Source organism: Callospermophilus lateralis, chromosome 2, assembly GCF_048772815.1.
Source record: "Callospermophilus lateralis isolate mCalLat2 chromosome 2, mCalLat2.hap1, whole genome shotgun sequence".
Taxonomy (NCBI): Eukaryota; Metazoa; Chordata; class Mammalia; order Rodentia; family Sciuridae; genus Callospermophilus; species Callospermophilus lateralis.
The window spans coordinates 207689599-207707375 of record NC_135306.1 but is presented as its reverse complement, the minus strand read 5'-3'; positions in this window follow the sequence as shown (position 1 = coordinate 207707375).

The following is a 17777-nucleotide window of genomic DNA, read 5'->3' as shown; positions in this document are numbered from 1 at the left end:
CAGGGCCGGAGTCAGGAGGCCGCATGGAGCCTCAGGGACCATTCGTCCCGGGGGCTCAGAGCTCTGCGGATGGGCTGGGCCCCAGGTCTGGCAGTGGCCCTTACCTGTCCCCTCGGCCCACCTCGGTCCCCGCAAACCTCTCAGGACAGCTGGGGAAGGGCGGGTGCTGTCTGGGCCCCACCAGAGTCCGCTGGTCTGAGCCCTCAGCGGCTTTGGCTGGTCCCAGGAGGTCCGGCCGAGCACAGGCCGCAAGGGGCCCAGCAGGTAGACGGACGCCACAGTGCTGCCTGGCGGGTGCCGAACTGGGGGCCCAGCTCCAGGACCCTCAAGCTCCCGGTGCCTCGGAGGGTCCTCCCTTGTCCGCAGCATGGCCTGCTCCAGGGCAGGGACCCCAGACAAGGGGCAGGGCCTCCCCTGGCTCTTCTGGTGTCTGGGACCACCGTTTGTCGAGGGAATGACGTCGTGTCCAGCATTTCAGTAGGTCACCAGCCCTGGCTGAGGACGCTGAGCCTGTCCCATTCTTTCCCACCAGACCCACCTTGACAGAGGGAATGAGAACATGGGACTGGGAGGGTCTGGGTCCAATTGCTGGCCGCACCACAGTCCACGTGCCTGCGGGAGAGGCCCTTCACCTCTCTGACCCTCTGTCTCCTTGTCTCTGGGCTGACCTGTCACCTGATTGCCTTTAGGTCACACGAGGTTCCGAGTGCAAAGAGCCTGTCTCAGAGGACCAGCCCATGCCCGTCCCACACTCGATGGTCACCCAGGCTCAGCTCAGGATGAGGTGTGTTGGGTGGGGTGAGAGGCGAGGTCTGGGCTCGGGGGGACGCTTTTCTCTTGGAGCTTCTGGTCGGCCATAGGAGACCCAGCCTGGCACAGGGACGCGTGGATCCACGCCACCCTCTCCACACAGGCGAAGGCACTCCCGGTGCCTTTGGGGCTGCAGGCGATTCTTTGGAGAAGTGGCTTGCAGGAGGCCTTGAGGTCCAGCGGAGCCCAGGGCTGGCCTGGGCGGGGGCCAGGGTGCTCCCTTTCCTTTGCAGAAATCCCTGGTTTTTCTGTGGCCTGAGACAGCGGCCCACCCCCGGCCTCATTCCAGGGTGAGGAGCGAAAGGTCTCTAGTAAATGCCCCTGGGAGGCAGGGGCCGTCCCCCCAGCCAAGGACAACCTGTGGGACGCCAGTCACGTGGTTCTTTGATTGACAGGTTCATTCTGTCACCCATGGACCACTCAGCAGGTCTGTCCAGAGAGCAGGACGTTTGGGAAGAGGACAGAGGCAGTGGTGGGCTTCGGGGCTCGGGGAGGGAGCAGCTTCCGTGGCAGACCGGAAATCTGACCCTTGGGGGCCAGGGAGTCCTGCTCTGGAGGCCGTGCCCCAGGGGTGCCTGACCTCGCTGTCCACCTGGACGGCTGCAAAGCACAGGTCTTGGGGTGTCAGGCAGAGCTCCAAGAGGAATGTGTCCCCTGGAGCCAAAAAGTGTCTTGCCACCCACAGGGGCACCTGTGGCCTTGCATTTGAGAGAATGAGACCCAGAGAGGGTGCTGCGGGTGGGGTCTGCCCAGGGAGAGGACCATCTCTGGAGCCCCAGCCTGCCCCCGGGGGGCCCGGGCTCCGCTGCCCCACACAAAGGCTCCTCTTTGAAGCGCCTCAGACTGAGCCCCGGTTTCCGGCCCGGCCCACCGGGAGGCCCTGCAGCAGCAGCTGTCTCTGTTGGCCGCCCTGCCAGCCGGGCCGCCCAGCCCGGTTCATGGTCAGCTTCCTTGCCAGAAATATGCTCCAGCAACTGCCGTCAACACACGACAGTCCCAGAGCCTCCCGCCTGGCCTTCTCCCTAATAGAGTGGGGTGAGGTGGGGCGGCTCACCCCGCAGCCCCCGCCAGGCAGAAGCCCCCTCTGACCCAGGGCCTGACCGCAGAGCAGTCCACAGGTGCTGAGGTCCAAAGCCACAGGCCAGTCCCAAGGCCACTCTGCCTTCAGCCTTCCCAGTTGCTCCTGGAGGCGGAGAACCTGAGACCCTGCCCTGAGGCGTGGTCTCTACTTCTTGAGACACACTGACCAAGCCCTGGGCCTGTTCCAATTCCTGACAAATGTTCCCCATTTTGTCCTTACTAAAACCTATGGGCTAGGGACTGTCATTGTCCCATTTTAGACAGCAGGAAAATGAGGCACAGAGGGGGCAAGGAACGGGCCTAGAGACACACAGCTAATGGGCAGAGAAGCTGGGTTCCCCCCCCGGCTGGGGCTCCAGTGTTCATCCTGAACCCAGAGAAGCTCCGGGAGGGGCCCATGGCAGCCGGCCCAGAGCCCGACAAGTGAAGGAAGGGGCTGAACAGCACGGCCAGGACTGCGGCTCTTCTCCCCCAGGCGCCCGAGGCCCGGCAGCGTTGGCGCGGCTCCTGGGGGTGGCGCATCTCAGAGCTCCTCCTGTGAGGGCCCCTAGGCAGGGGCATGGTCCCCCATTCCATCCCCATGTGGCGTTCGGGCCCCAGGACCTCCACACGGGGCTTATTGGAGGTGGGGGGTCTTCACATGTGTAAAGTTAGAGCAGGTCCCCCCCGGGGCTCCAAACCAGCTGGACGGGTCCTTCCAGGAAGAGGGGTCGGGACACAGGCCACAGAGGACCGTGTGAGGACCTCGACCTTTGACCCCCAGGACGGGGACCATGATCCTTGGGTTTTAAGCCGCGGCTGGTGGCACTTGCCGTGGCAGCTCAGGCCAGTGACGCAGGCTCTTCTCAGGAGCACGCAGGCTGGAGGGGACTCCAGAGGCCCCGGTGCTGTCCTGAGACAGGCAAGACACGTCCCCAGGTTGGTTCTGAGGGTGGCTTGGCTGATCCTGCTCCTACTGCTCTGCAGGACGTGGCCGCCCCGTGTGTGGACAGCGGCTTGCGCACAATGACACGTATCTTGTGGCAGATGCCCTTGGTCCGGGCAGGGATTGCCGGCTTCCCATGCACTTCTGTGTTTCAGGCACTGCCTGGGTGGCTCTGCTGGGACTTAGACCACCAGCCACCTCCCCTTGCCTGCTTCTAACCCATCCACCTGCCGTCCATCCACCATCCATTCTCCACCCGTCCACCCATCCACCGGTACATCCATCCATCTACCCACCCACCTGTCCACCTGTCCACCCACCCATCCATCCATCCATCCATCTACCCACCCACCTGTCCACCCACCCACCCATCCACCGGTACATCCATCCATCTACCCACCCACCTGTCCACCTGTCCACCCACCCCTCCATCCACACATCCATCCACCCACTCACCCCCCCATCCATCCACCCAGTCATCCATCCACCCACCCGGATGGGTGGGCTCTGGGCTCTGGACAGGCTCTGGGCTCTGCTGGCGAAGGTGCCACATGGGTGCTTGGAGGAGTGGCATGGCCTTCGCCCACAGCCCACGGTGCTAGTGGGAGGTGCACAAGGCCCCTGACCGACTTCCTGGGAGTTGGACAGCCCTGCTGCTACCTACCTGGGCTCCCTCCTCAAGGGGCCTCGTGGGTGGCCTGGGCCACTCGGACGTCTCCAAGCCTCTTCTATGGAAGGGGTTGGGTCAGCTCCGCCCCAGCTCAGCGCACAGCCGGAGGCCACCACAGTGGTGACCTGCACAGGGACCAGGCCTCCTGGTGGGGAGGAGGAATCCCATCAGGCTGCAGGTGGCCCCCTGCCGAGGGCTTCGCGGGGAAGCAGGCTCCGGGGTGAAGGCTGAGCCCCCATCAGTCCTGCGGGTGGGAGTGTCCTGCAGGGAGCTCCCGGATTCAGATGCAGAGGGGAAGGAGCAGAGGGGGCTGCAGCGAGACCACGGAGCGGCTCCTGGCTGCCGAGGGAGGAGCAGGCGGGCGCCCACCGGAGTCCCGAGTGCCCACGAGGACCTCACGGCACCCGGGGGACTGAGCGCCCTCCAGGCCAGTGTGGACTGCCGGGAAGTCACCAGGGTCCTAGGACCTGACTCCAGGGTGGGGCCTGAAGAGGAGGGCGCTCACAGGGGGAGCTGGCGGGGGGTCCCTGTGCAGGCCCAGGCAGGCCATGCCAGCTCCCTCCCCTGCCGTCCCTCCCCTGCTTGTCCTCCAGAGGCTGCGGACAGAGGCAGCCAGGCCACCAGTGCAGTGGCCGTCCTGGTGCATGTGGGCACTTTCAGCCACAGGAGGCCCTCACCCTGCTGCCTCTCTGGTCGGGAGGGGACACTGAGTTGGGTGGCAGGTGGACAGCACTGACCCTCTAGGTGTGGGCCCAGGGAGGAGGGTCAGCGGAGGCTCTGCCTGAAGCCCAGAAGGCCACACCTGGGAGTGACTCGGAGCCAGAGAGGCGGCCCGGGTCTCCTGGCCAGGGGCCTGAGGATGCTTCCTGGGGAGGTGGCTCTGAGCAGGCTGTGGGCCAGGAGGTGTGCACCCCACGTGGGCAGGAAGGGAGGGCCGGGGGGCCCAGCAGAAAGCGGGATACCTGGCAGAGGGACAGGGCCCTGGGCAGAGGTCTGGCCTCAGGGCATCGGGAGCTGGGCAGAGAGGCGCTGAGGCCACCCTGGGCACAGCAGTGGCACCCTCACCCTCAACGTCCAGGTCACCCACAGCGCCTTCTTTTGTCACCAGTGTGTGTGACCAGGCCTTTTCTGGACAGAAATGGGCACGTGTCGCCAGCCCTCAGAAGCCGTGGAGGAGTGCTGACGGGTCCCCGGCCACGCCCGCCCCGCCGCCTCCTCCCGCTCCCAGGGGCTACTTTGCAACACGGGTCCTGTTCTTTCATAGGGTCGCCATCTGGAGATTCAAAAAATATGCTAAAGTGCGTCCACCTGGAGAGGGAAGGGGGGTGCTTGGGGGTCCAGGAGGCTCCCTAGGCTCCGAGCTCGGCAGGGGGGTGGGCTGGGGTGCAGCCGGCCGGGTCCCAGCCTCTCCTCCTTGGCGGAGCTGAGCCTCCTCCCCGAGAAGCCCTGGCTAGTGGGCCAGAAGTGGGGGAGGCCACGCTGTCTCGCGCTGTCCTCCTGTCCTGGGCCCATGTGCCATGCTAGGGCCATCTTGCTCTGCCGTGGTTGGGGTCTCCCGCGGCAAGGGCCTGGAGTGAACAGGGGAGGGCGTGGACCGGCTCTCAACTGCCCAGAGGCGCTCAGCCCCCAGCCTGGGTTCCCGGCACTGTGAGGGGTGGGTGTGCCGCACTGCCCGGCTTGGGGCGGTGGGGTCACCGTGGGTTTCAGGGGCTTCAGAAGCCACGGGTGGTGCCCCCCACATGAGCCACAGTTCTCGCTCGACTCCCACAGCCGCCCAGAGGGGGATCTCATCTTTCCAGAATGTTCTGCAGGTGAGCTGGGAGCCCTCAGGCCCCCGCTGGCCCCTGTGCCTGAACTGGGACTGGTCCGTCCTCTTCCTCATCAGCCCGTCGGCCTGTCTCCGGGGGAGCCCCAGACCCTGGGGCATGGCGATGCGGCTGGGGCTTCCTCAAGACACACTCCAGTGGCCTAATTTGAGGAAACAATGGGCCCCATCCCTATGAATGCCCTTCGAGTGACCCCTCGGGGCCTGTGCGGTGCAGGCTGTAATCAGCAGGGCTCCGGGGCTCTGGCCTAATTTGGAGGGACAGGTCTTATCATCACTCTTGATTCCAGTGACCCAACCTGACAGGCCAGGCCGCCTGCAGGGCGCGTCCACGTCACAGGCGGCCTCTTCCCAGCGGCCCACCCTGGCGCTCCAGGAGGCGGTGGCCACGGGGCGAGGAGGGGCAGCACCAGGCCCCGCACGCTGGGGGAGGCCACCGGGTGCGGGGAGGGCAGGGTATTGGTCAGCTCGGAGCATCAGGCCCTCCCTGGACACACGCTCTCGACCACCCACCAGCAAGCGTCTGCTGCCTGCTGCCCGCCCCCCCGCAGGCACCGGGGCTGGGTGGCGACTTGGGCACAGACTGGCGCGGGGAGGGGCCCGGCCGGAGCTGGGGGATGGTCGGGGCCACCTCTCTGCCACCAGCCGCCCAGGGAAGGAGGGTGGAGCTGCTTGGGCCGGGCATCCTGCTTGCACCTGGGTGCGTGGCACCCCTAGGACAAGGTCCCCATGTTCCAGGTCAGAAGCCATCCAAGGCAGGCTGAAGACACTCAGCAGGGGGCCACTCCTGAGCTCCAGCCCTGTCCCCACCCCGTGCCCCGGAGGCCCCGTGCCCCAGGGTTCGTCCCTGGGTGGAGCTCAGGAGTGGGCCCAGGCCTATGCGCTGGCGGTGGCCTGCAGGCTCTTGTCCCCAGGCCCATTCTCTGAAGCCTTAGCCCCAGGTGACAGTGGGTCTCTGAGGTGCCCAGGTCAGGAGAGCCCTTGAAAGGAGAGACCTGCACAGGGTGGGGGCTGGGCAGGCAGCCTTCTGGCCCCACGGGAACTGCCAGCACCTTGGCCGTGGCCCTCATGTTCTGAGTGACCAGCCTGAACCCAGGAGGAACACAGAAGCAGTGTGCGTGGGGTCACAGGGCTCCCCGGGCTGCCCCAGACCTGCTCCGCCTCCTGCCCAGCAGGCCGCCCCGGCACCTTCTCACAGAATTGGCAGAGCCTCCAACCTCTGCTCCGTCACTTCTGCCTCGTCCCATGGCCACACTTTGTCCCAAGGGGGAGAGCTGCCACGTCCCCGGGCGGAAGGTGTGCATGGACCGGAAGCCACGGGCATCTCCAGTCTCCCATCCGCTTTCAGGACCAGCTCCGGCTCCTCTGTCCTGCCCCACCCTCCTCCCGCCTCCCAACCCACTGCCCGGGCAGGCACCCCCTGCTTCAGGCCCGGCCCCCCAGGCAGAGACCCCTCCCCAGCACTGTTCCCTGCCCCTCCAGCCAGACTCCGTCCCCTCCCTGCCCCAGGGCACCTCATCACGGGGCCTCCCCCCACATCTCCACGGGGCCCCTCTGTCCCGGGGACCTGCTCACCTCTCCTCTACCCACCTTTGGACCAACCTGCCCACGTCTCTATGACGCGGTAGTTCTGACAGTCGGTGGCCACGTCCAGTTTACCTTCCCACCCCCAGGGCCTGTAGAGATTCTCATGCAACAGGTGTCCCCAGATGTCCCCCCCATTCAAGGAATAAACAGGTGGAAATGAGCGGCAGGTCCTGTTCTGAAGTGTCGCCGTGGGCAAGGCTGTCCTTGCAAATATGGCTGACCTGTCAGCCCAGCCAGAGGCCTGGCCAGCTTCCTGGCCCTGGGCCTGCCTGGTGGGTGGAGACCTGAGGGAGCGAAGCCTGGTCCCCGTCCCAAAGACGTCCCTGGAGATGAGGCTGTGCCCCACCTAATGAGAAAGCCTACGTTATTCACGTGACTTGATTTAGTTCATTTCAATTCGATTCAATTTGATTCAGTTCAACTCAACTGTCTCAGTTCAACTGAGCAAGTGCTTTCTGGGTAGCTCAGGGGTGGACTGGCCTGCATCACTCAGGGGCTGGCCCGCATCACTCGGGGACTGGCCTGGGCCAGTCTGCGTGGGGGGACACAGAGGAGGAGTACCTCTCACATGCCTTTTGGGCCCTGCCCATCCAATGGGGCCAGAAGGCCACGGGACAGGGGTGGGCTGCGTCCCGGGGGCAGGTGGCCAGGGCTGGTCCTGGCCTCATTTTCCCGGAGGCAGCCTCTCACCCCTGGGCTGCCCTGGTCAGACCCAGAAGAGACTGTGTGCTCCTCCTCTGTCTCCTGACCGCCTCTGCCCTGGCCCTGAAGGCGAGCCTGGCTGTCCTCTGGGTCTCCCTGGCACAGATCTCCAGGACTGAGGGAACCAGGGAGGGATCCCACCTGCCTGGGGGCTTGGGCGCCAGACCCGCTGCCTCCGCCCTGCAGCTGGGGAGGTCAGGCAGCCTGGGGTGTCCCAGTGGGGACAGGACAGAGAGGGGAGATGGCCACCGAACTCGGCCCTTTGTCACCTGGTGTGTAGCTGGCATCAACTGCTGTGTCACAAACGCAGGCGAGTGTGACGCCGGCTCTGCGGCTGGGCAGGGAAGGCCAGGACTGGACTTGCTGGTGTGCCCACCATCTGTTTTGCTGGTTCTGCTGGTCTCTCCCGTCGTCGGGTTGGCTGGGGCCCTGGCCGGCTGGGCCCATCTGCTCCCCTCCAGCCTGTGGGCCTCCAGCTGACTGTCAGGGCGGAGCCCGAGGCAGGAGAGACCGCGGGCAGCACCCAGGGCAGACACAGCCCTCTGGAGCCCCTCTGTGCAGCAGGCCCCATGGCGGAGGAGCTGGAGGTGGGAGCTTGCTGTCTATGCCCAGGAACGGGGCTGGGTGGGCCCTGGGAGCTGCCTGCCTGGGTACCTCCGCCACAGCCCTGCTTTCCCGGCCAGCACGTGGCCTCAGGGGCCTCATCTTGCTGACAGCTGGCTGTACCCAGGCCACATGGGCAGGGCAGGGCTACCCCAGGACCATGGCGGGCTCCTAGGAGTCCTCTGTTTCCCTGCCAGCTCCTGGAGGCGGGGCTCCCTGCCCCGTGATCCTCCCCCAGTTAGGAGGAGCCGGCCCCAGCCCTGCCCAGCCTGGCCCTGAGGGCCAGGTGGTGAGGTGGCCGCCTGTTGCTGGCCAACTCTCATCCTGGGCTGGAGGGGCCTGAGGAAGCGCAGGGGAGGCTCCCTCACAGCCTGCTCGTCCACTCAGCGAGGACAATGAGGGAGACCCCGCGGGGACAGGGCGCTGGCCTGGTGCGCAGCTGAGGGTTTTTTGAGGAAAGTGTGAACAGGTCACCACAGGGCAGTTTGCGGTGGCAGAGGGCATCAGGGTGGCCAGCACTGGGGCCTCGAGGGTCCCTGGGAGCAGTGGGGTCCAGGGCCCCTGCTTCCCTGTCTTCGGGGCAAGGCAGAGGTTCGCTGTGAATCTCCAGGAGCTGTGCCCACTCTACAGACCAGGACACCAAGGCCCCCCGCCTGGCTCTTGGCCAGGCCCCACTGGAACCTCGGTGGCAAGTGAGGGCACTGCCTGGCGTGGGCGGACCTGGCCGGGGTGGCTGGAGCCTGGTGGGGAAAGGCAGGAGGGAGGAGGGTGACCCCAGCTGGGCTCGACCTGGAGACTGACCCCTGGGACTGCGACACGGTTCATGACCTGTCCCTGTGGTGGAGGCAGAGAAGTCACAGCGGATCCGGAGGAGCCAGGCCCAGGCCGTGGGTGGTTCCCGAAGGCTGTGGCTCTGCCCCGGGTGGCCCAACCAGGGCCACCTCTCTCGGCCTCTCTGGTCCGTGGGTGGGGACTGGTGACAGGAGGACCGCACACGAGTCCTACTCGAGGAGCGTGGTCCAGGGAGGTCCAGGGACTGCCTGCCGGTGGGGGCCCTGGTGAGCCCTTCACCAACCCTGGGCCACCTACGAGCTCAGGAGCCCGCCCCACAGTGCCCAGCAGGACGCCACTGCCCGCCTGCCCCTGCCCTCTCCCTTCCCTCCACCCAAGTCAAAAAGAGCTTTTTTCTGGAGACGATGACCAGGCCACCCTGGCTTCTGCTTGGGTTGTCACCATCTTTGGGAACAGCCGTGTGCCACCTCTCTCTATTGCCTTCTGATTTGTGTGTTTCGGGGGCCACGTGGCTGGGCGTCCACTCTGTGGTTCCGGGGGCTGGTTTCTTAGCTGGCTACGCGCTCCCTGCTTCAAGATGGCAGGATTCCCCTTGGCCACCATGTGGTCACTGTGGAGTGGGATGTGGAGCCCCCGCGTATGTCCACCCTCCAGGCCCTCCAGTCTCGGCTGCTCCTGGAGATCCCGGCCGAGCCCCGCCACACGGAGAGCCTACAGGAACCGGGCTTGGGGTGGACACCACCAGGCGGGGCTGCTCCTGCTGCCCGACCCCGGCCTGGGCACCTGCCGCGGCTCGCTGTCCGGGGCTTGTTTTGTCTTTCGGTCCCTCGTGGTTTCTGCTGTTTGTGGAAATTCTTCTGTTCCTTTCTGCTTAGCTGCTCTGTGGGAAGTACTGACCCTTCCAACGACCGAGGGTCCCGCCGCCAGCTGAAGGTCTCCTAGCAGTGACTGGGCCTGGCATTTGGCTCCGTCAGGGGCTGGCGTGCACCCCGTTCCCACCCCCAGTAGCCGGACCGCGCCTGCGAGCTCGTTCCGGAGAGTTCTTCAGGAAATGATGAAACCAAACCAGAACCTGGGCCCGGAGGAGATTAGAGCAGGTTCCTCCCAACGCACCCCGCAGACAGCCGAGCGGCCAGCCCCTGAACAGCCCCCGGCTCAGCGCTGGGTGCCCAGTTCCTCAGCCCTGTGGCCACGGAAGCCCTCAGGACCCCTCTCGGGACCGCCCGTCCGAACACCGTGGAGCAAGTGCTGCGTGGACCAAGAACCTCTGGGAGCTTCATCTGAGGAGTCAGACGGGGAGTCCATTTAGCGACCCTCCGCTCCAAGGCCGGTGACTTTCCTTGTGCCCGTGGCTTGCTGGGGACCCCCGTCCCTGCCATCACCTGGGACCTGGGCTTCTCCAGGGGCCACCTGGATGTCCTGGTGCCAGAGACTGGCCAGACTGCAGGTCCCTGACCTTGGGATCCCCAGCTCGGCGGCATCTGAGGAGCGCCTGGGGGCTCAGGAGCCCTAGTGCCTGACCACACTGGTCAGATTCCGTCAGTCAGGGGAGCCCCAGCCAGGTGACTTCAGAATGCTCCGTGTCACCTGTTCCCCTCTGCAAAGGGACAGGCCCTTGCAGAAGGTTCCGGGTGCAGGGAGCCGCGAGGTCTAGAGTCCAACACCCCTGGCCCAGTGACAGACTGCTTCAGCGCCTTCAAGCCCAGCCACCAGGCTGCTGCTGGCCCCTCGGTGTGACTTACTTCTGGGGGCCCAAGCCATACTCTTGTCCCCGGGGAGGCTGAGACAAGGTAGACCAGAAGTACGTCTGCGTCCATGCAGGGCCTTGTCTGGCTGCCACACCCGAAGTCACTGAGATCTGGAGCAGGCGCTCCTCTCCTCTCCCAGAGGTGGCTGTGACCCGGAGTCTCGTGGCCGAGACTGTGCTCCTTGTGAACTGAATGGCAGGGTGCATTTTCCCTTTTCTCATTGGCTGCCAGGGAACCCAGAGTCAAGTGTGCCATCACATCCGATGGCATGTGCGGTGCCTGATGGTGTGTTGTCTTCCTCGTCTCATGTTTTCCTCGCTGACTAAAATCATACTGCATTTTGTGCATTTTTGTAAGCCATCTCAAATGCTCTTTTTGTGACAAAACAGGGACACAATGTCCCAAAACGGCTTCTGCGGCCACTTCCCTGCCCTCCCTGCCCCAGCTCAGTGCGGTAGCCGGGGCTATCCTCTCCGCACCCCTCCACTCCGGGTGGGCCTCAGCCTCGGGGACCTTACCTGTGCACTCACGGCCAGGCGTGGATGTTTGGAGTCAGCAGACGGTGGCTGCTCCACGGAGCAAGGTCCCGGGGCAGCAGCCTGTGCCCATGTCTCTCCCCATGCCCAGGGTGGGGCACCAGGAGCCAGGCCTGACCCCACGGGCCCAAGAGCTGTCTGCAAAGTGCCTGCGGAGGAGTCTCTGCAAGGATGTGGCCCCGAGTTCTGCTTGTCCTGGGTGGGGGCCCGGGGATAGCCTGGGCACCCTGGGGTGTCCATTGTGCCACCCTGAGGGCATCTGTGGCCTAATGGTTACGAGTCAACCTGGTTCCCATCTGGGCCCAGCAGTTAGGAGCTGTGTGACTCTGAGCAACTTCCTTACCTTCTCTGTGCCTTCCTTTGCTCACAAGCTGAAGGGGTAAGAAGAGCCCTGGGGAAGGGACAAGAAAGGCCACACGAAGCCCAGAGGAGTGCCTTGCCGGCAGTGAGCGCCCAGCAGGGGCGAGGCTCTGTTATCTGAGGAGGCCACTGGGAGGAACCCTTCTGCCCTGAGGGCTCCCGGAGTCTCTGTCCCCTGAAGCAGGGACAGCCTTGGGCTGGGCTGAGCAGTCGGGCACTGGATCGGGTGCCCCTAACTCTCACTGGGCGGGGGTCACCTGCCTGCGGGGCCGTGCTGGCTGGCCTTGCAGGCGGCCACAGGCTACGGTGGGGGTGGACGGAGCCCGAGGCTGGCCCACCTCTGCCCGGCAGCTGGCCGGACTCATGCCCTGGGGCCGGAGCTTCCTGTGAGCATTTCTGACCCCAGGCTTCCTCCCTCCCTCACCCCGAGGCCAGCGGGCTCCCAAGGTCCCCCGGCCGGGCCTGCACGTGGGGAGCCCAGGCTGGCAGCCGAGGGGACCCTTCCCTGGCCGGTGGGAGAAGGCTGGCCGGGCCCCAGCTGTGGGCGGCCGTGGGGACGGCTGAGGGGTGGTTGCCCTGGAGCCCCGGGCTGATGTGCTCCTAAACAGATCCAGGATTGCGGTTTCTCTGTCGGACGCCCAGCAGAGCAGGCCAGGATGGTGGCCGGGAGGGCCGGGGCTTGCAGCCGCGGGGACGGCGCCCCTCCTCGGCCCTGGGCCCAGCCTGGGCCTCTCCTCAGGGAAATGGTCCAAGGACACTGAGATGCGGGGAGGCAGGAAGGGTGTGTTTGGAAAAAATGTGCTGAGGTCATCACGCCGGCTTCCAAAGGAGCTTCTGTGGGGGAGCCCGGGCCAGCGCCCTCCTCCCAGGAGCCGGGAGGCTCCGCCAGCCGCGGCACCCGCTCCAGCCGGGCCCTGGTGCCAGCGAGTCCTGCGGAGCCCTCGGCCCATGCGCAGGCCCCGGCCGCGGCTCCCTTGTTAGTCCATCTGCCTCTGACGGCCAAGAGCCTCCCAGTGCCTTGCCCAGGAGAGAAGACTGGACAAGGAGGCCCTGAAAGCCAGAGGAGCTGCCACTCCGGAGGGGCACCCGTGTCCCACAGGGGCAGGAGTCTGGGGACAGGGGAATTGTGCAGTGTCCCCAGATCCAAGATGTGCAGCTGTTTTCCTTTTAAGAAAGTAACTTGATCCAGGCGTCGTGAGACCTGGGTGCTGGCTCCGTGGGTGGCGAGCGGGCCTGGGGAGCCGGTGTGACCATGGAGGGCCCCAGCTGGCCCTGGCCACATGCCCCGTCCCCACACCCTGGCCGGGTGGGTGGTTGGCGGTAGGGGCAGCGGAGGGCCCGTGAGCTGTGACATCTCCCTGGAAGCCCTCCAGCCGGGAGGAGGGAGGCTCTTCCACGGCACGGAAGCCACGCGGCACATTCTAGAATGTGCCAGAGACGCTCTCACTCCAGGCGCCACCCCTCAGGCACCTCATTGACGGAGGGCCGCTCCCGCAGTCTAGACTCTCCCCCGATGGTCCCCAGCCAGGGGCAGGCGGCCGGCATCCAGGGGCCGGGCTTGCTCACGGGAGGAACCTCATGCCCTTCAGCACCTGATCCGGTGCCAGGTGCCCTGACTTCGTGCATGCAGGGGGCACCCGGCTCTGGAGTGTGTGGAGCCGGCGCCGGCAGTGGCCTTGCCGTCCGGTCCATGCACCCTGTCCTTCCCTGGGCTGTGTGTCCCTCTGCTCTCTCAGTGGCCAGACTGGCAGGGAGGCAGTGTGCACCGGCCATTCCCAACCGAAACAGCGCCTCAAGGCCACCGAGGCACCCTGTGTGCTCTGCTCTGCGGGTTTGGGGCTGGCCTCGATGCCAGCTCTCAGACCACTGCCCGGGTTAAGCCAGCTCTGCAGGAGGACCCCGAGTGACAAGGGTGCAGAGGACACTGAAACAGGAAAGGGAGGTGAGAGGACCGGAGCAAGAACACGCCACGCCAGAGACGGGAGCCAGGCTGGACTCTAGGTCGAAGGGAGCCAGGCCTGTCTGTGCCCAAGGACAGGGCTCTACAGAGAGCTGCCGCCCAGGGCCTGGCACCACCCAGGAAGGGCCCGACTGGGCTCCGTCCTACGGTGCAGCCTCCAGTGGGTGTGAGGGGGAGGACCAGTGAGGTTTGCTCCCCCAAACACCTGCTCCCTTCCAGCCGCCTGCGAGGGCCGAGCCGCGGGGTCTGGGCTGCGCTGGGCGGGCGCAGGCTCCTCCCACCGCGGCCGGGCTCTTTTCCCTGAGCACCTGTTGCATTTTCCAGCTCATAGACGAGGCTCGGGGTGCATGTGCCTCTGGAATCTGTCACAAACTGAACGTCCCAGCTACTCCAGGTGCACACAGAGGACCCCAGCTCCAGCTCAGCACCATCTGGTATGTTCACAGGTTTTCTGGCTTGGGCATTGGGACAGGGAGCAACAGGGATGGCCCGTCACGTGCCTGGCATTTGGTGCAGGTTTGGCCGGACCTGGGCCAGGGCTGCTGGCCAACACCTGGGTGTGGCCTCATCGTGGAGCTGGGGCTTCCTCCCAACATGGCTGCCAATCTCAAAAGTGAGAATGGAGGGGTGAGGGGGCAGGGACCGAGAGGGAGCCACACTGTAATGACCCAGCTCCACTTCCACCCCAGGTTCACTCCACGCTTCTCTCTGGACAGGTGCTCCCCACGGGCAAGCGGGCTCTCCTCCGGCTCCGCTGCTCCCCGTCGCTGACTCCCGACCCGTCACGTGGGCAGGATCGAAGCCAGGATCCCACCCTGCAAGTGGCCGACACCCTCCAGACGGGGCTTCCCACTCGCAGCTCCTGCAAGCCCCAGATAGGGTCCCCTCAACTGTGCAACTGTGAGCCGCCCCCCAGTACAGTGGCCAGCAGGGGGCTCCTAGCCAGGTAGGAGCAGCCCCCTCTCTCCAGGAGAGGGTCCCCCCGACCTTGGCCATCCTGGGCCTGGCCCTGGAACCAGCCCTCTGATCTGGTGGAAAGGTCAGGCCAGGCCCAGTGACACGGTGCTCAGCTCCGTCTCCTCCGTCTGAACTTGACCTTGGCTGAAGCCCTGGCCCAACCTGGGCCCCAGGAATCTGGGAGGGAGGCCTGTGCCCTCATACCCAGGGTCTCGCTCCTTGTCAGTGAGGTCACTCTCACCCGTGTGGCGGTCAGACGCTGCAGAGCGGTCCTCCCCTGGCTTCGACTGGGACTGCACTCCACCCAGCAATTCTGCAAAAAGGCAGGGGCTGGGGATGGGAGGGTGTCCCGTTGGGCCTTGGGGTGGGCCGCGGACTTGGGGCAAGAACCAGGGACGAGAGTCCAGGCAGCCGTGGCTGCCCCTGGAGAGTGAAGGAAAGACCCAGGACATGGAGGAAGGGGTCTCCTAACTCCACACCCCCACACCGGTCCCAGGCTGGCCCAGAACCTCACATGCCGGTGAGGACTGACAACAGCGTAAGAACAGCTCCAAGAACTGAGCCAGATCTCACTTACCATCACACACGGAGGTCAGGGCGGAGCCCACGGCTGAGTCTAACCAGGTGGACGGCCAGCTAAGACAAACACTAAGCCACCCTCAGGGAATACAACGCAACCCAGACTCAGCTCCGGATCTCGGTCCCAACGTCCAGGTAGAAGTCTTTAGCATCACTTGGCGTACAAAGGGCCACTAGCAACAAAGAAATGTTAACCCAAGTGATTCATCTTGGTTCAATTCTGAGGTGTCCCCCAAGAGCTCAGGTGTGAGACACGGCAGGACATTCAGAGGTGAAATGACCCGGGGATCGTGAGAGCCTGGACCTCCTCAGTGCAGGAGTGGACTTGAGTAGATTAACTGGGGGGTGACTATGAGCAGACAGGGTGTGGCCGGGGGAGGGGGGCCACTGGGGACAGTCCTTTGGTGTATATATTTTGTCCCTTCTGAGCTGAGCTCTCTCTGCTTATTTGTTACCATGAACGGCTTCCTCCACGCCCCTCACCAGGGCCCTGCCTCACCTCAGGCCAGAACAGTGGACTGAGACCTCTGAACCTGGGAGCCACAGATGAACGTTTCCTCCTTTACCTCATTCTTGTCGGGTCATTTGGTCACAGTGACGAAAAAGCTCATGTGTTGGAATATCAGACAAGGGCTTTAAAAGAACTATTATAATCATGCTTACTGCACTAATGAAGACATACCAAAAAACGAAAAAAAAAAACTATAAATCACTAAAGAGAAGAAATACAAAGATGACCCAAGAAGGAAATATTTAAACCAAGACACATTAAGAAGATAGGAAGGGGGAGATGGAAGAATAAAAAATGGAGAGGACAGATAGACAGCAGATAAAAGTTGGGGGATCTGAATCCCACCAGACCGACAATTACACTAAATATAATGGTATAAACATTTTAATTAAAAAGGTATGAGATACCTGCATAAAAATGTAAGGCTCAACTATATGCCTATAAAAATGTACTTTGAACACAGAGACACGGGGTAAAAGTAAACAGATAGAAAAAAGTAACACCAGGTAAGCAGACCGCGGCAAGAGACTAGAGCAGCTGCGTCGTCCCAGGTAACTTTGACTTCAAAGGGCGACTGTTGAGATAGAAGAGATATTTCCTACCCAGGAAAAGGACAATGTGTTTGGAAGTCGCCCAAGTTTTAAATGTAGATGCACCTCATAGAAGCTCAAATGCACAAGCAAAGATGACAGAATCCACAGTCAGCTCCACAGTCAAAGCCACCCATTCAACCCCACGCTCCCTGGTGGCTGGTGACCCTGTGGCCCTCACGCCCTGGCAGCTGGAGTGGGCTCCTGGCTGAGACCTCGCCAGGGCTGCGGTGGGTGCCACGGGCAGGCTCCCCTGTGGCCTGGGCTCCGGGCAGCCCCCGGGAGACGGTGCCTTCTCCAGGGCCAGTGAGAGTCTCTGGGCTTCTGCTCCCCTCCTCTGGGCTGTTCTGTCCTGGGGCTCTGCTGCCGGGAGGGGATGGGGCAGGTCTGGTTTGTGTCTGGATCTGAGGACTATCCTGTCCCCGTGCCAGCACCTGGCCCACCAGTCCAGTGACCAGCCACAGGTTAGTGGGGGCCAAGGAACGGGAGGAGGCAGGTTCCTCGAGGTTCTGAGGGGAAATATTTCTATATCTCTTAAAAAGTACCTTTGAAAGAGACAGCCCCCGAGGCCCAGTGCTCAGCTTTTTCCTCTGGACCCTTTGGGTGCAGGTGAATCTGGTGAGCTGCAGTCACCTTGTCCCCAGACTAAGACTGGAACCACAGGTGGGGCAGGGCAGAGCCAGGACGCCTCTTGAGTACCCTGGATCACACTGATCCTGATGTCCACCTGGCCCAAGACTGCCAGTTGCATCAGCCATAGTGCATTTCCTGATTGTTTAAGTCCATTCAAAAAAGGCTTTTTTTTTTTTTTTTTTTTTTTTTTTTTTTTGGTATTTGGGCTTACTGCATGTAGTATTTTCCTGTTGTTCAGCTGATGATATCAAGGCTTGGAAAGGGAGCAGAATGCTTTCAGACTCTCGGGGACATAAGGCTGCAGAGATCTTGCTAAAGTTCAAAGCCTGAGTCAGTAGCCCCAGGGTGGGGCGCTGGGCTCCTGAGTGTCTAACCAGCACCTATAATGGGGATGCCACCTGCCTGAGGGCCACACCTGAGTATGGAGGGTCCCAGGTGTGCCCAAGGCCACACAGCTGTGTGACAGAGCTGGGTTGCCCACAGGTCCGCCTGGCTTACCAGCCCATTTTCTCTCTACCACACCCTTCACCAGTCACACGTTAGAATGGGGGATCCAAGCTGCCGGGCTGGGCTCCTGTCTGCCGGGAATGTGGCCTGGGACCCTGTTTCCTGGTGTCAGAGGAGCCCCCAGTTGCGCCTAGTTCGGATGGGCTCGTCACCAGGGCAGAACCTGTGGCTGGGTGAGCCGGGCTCCTCTGCTCAGTAGATCAAGGGTCCAGAGACGAGCCAGTTAACTCCTGCAGAGAACGCGCAGGGGCACGATTCACCTGTAAGTCATGTCCCCAGGAGCCAAACTCAGTGTTGCAGGTAAGCAGACACTTCACCCAGTGCAGACTGTCACGCCAGGTGGGACCAAGTTGTTTACAAGATACGTGCATGTGCGTGTGCATGTGTGCATGTGTGTACATG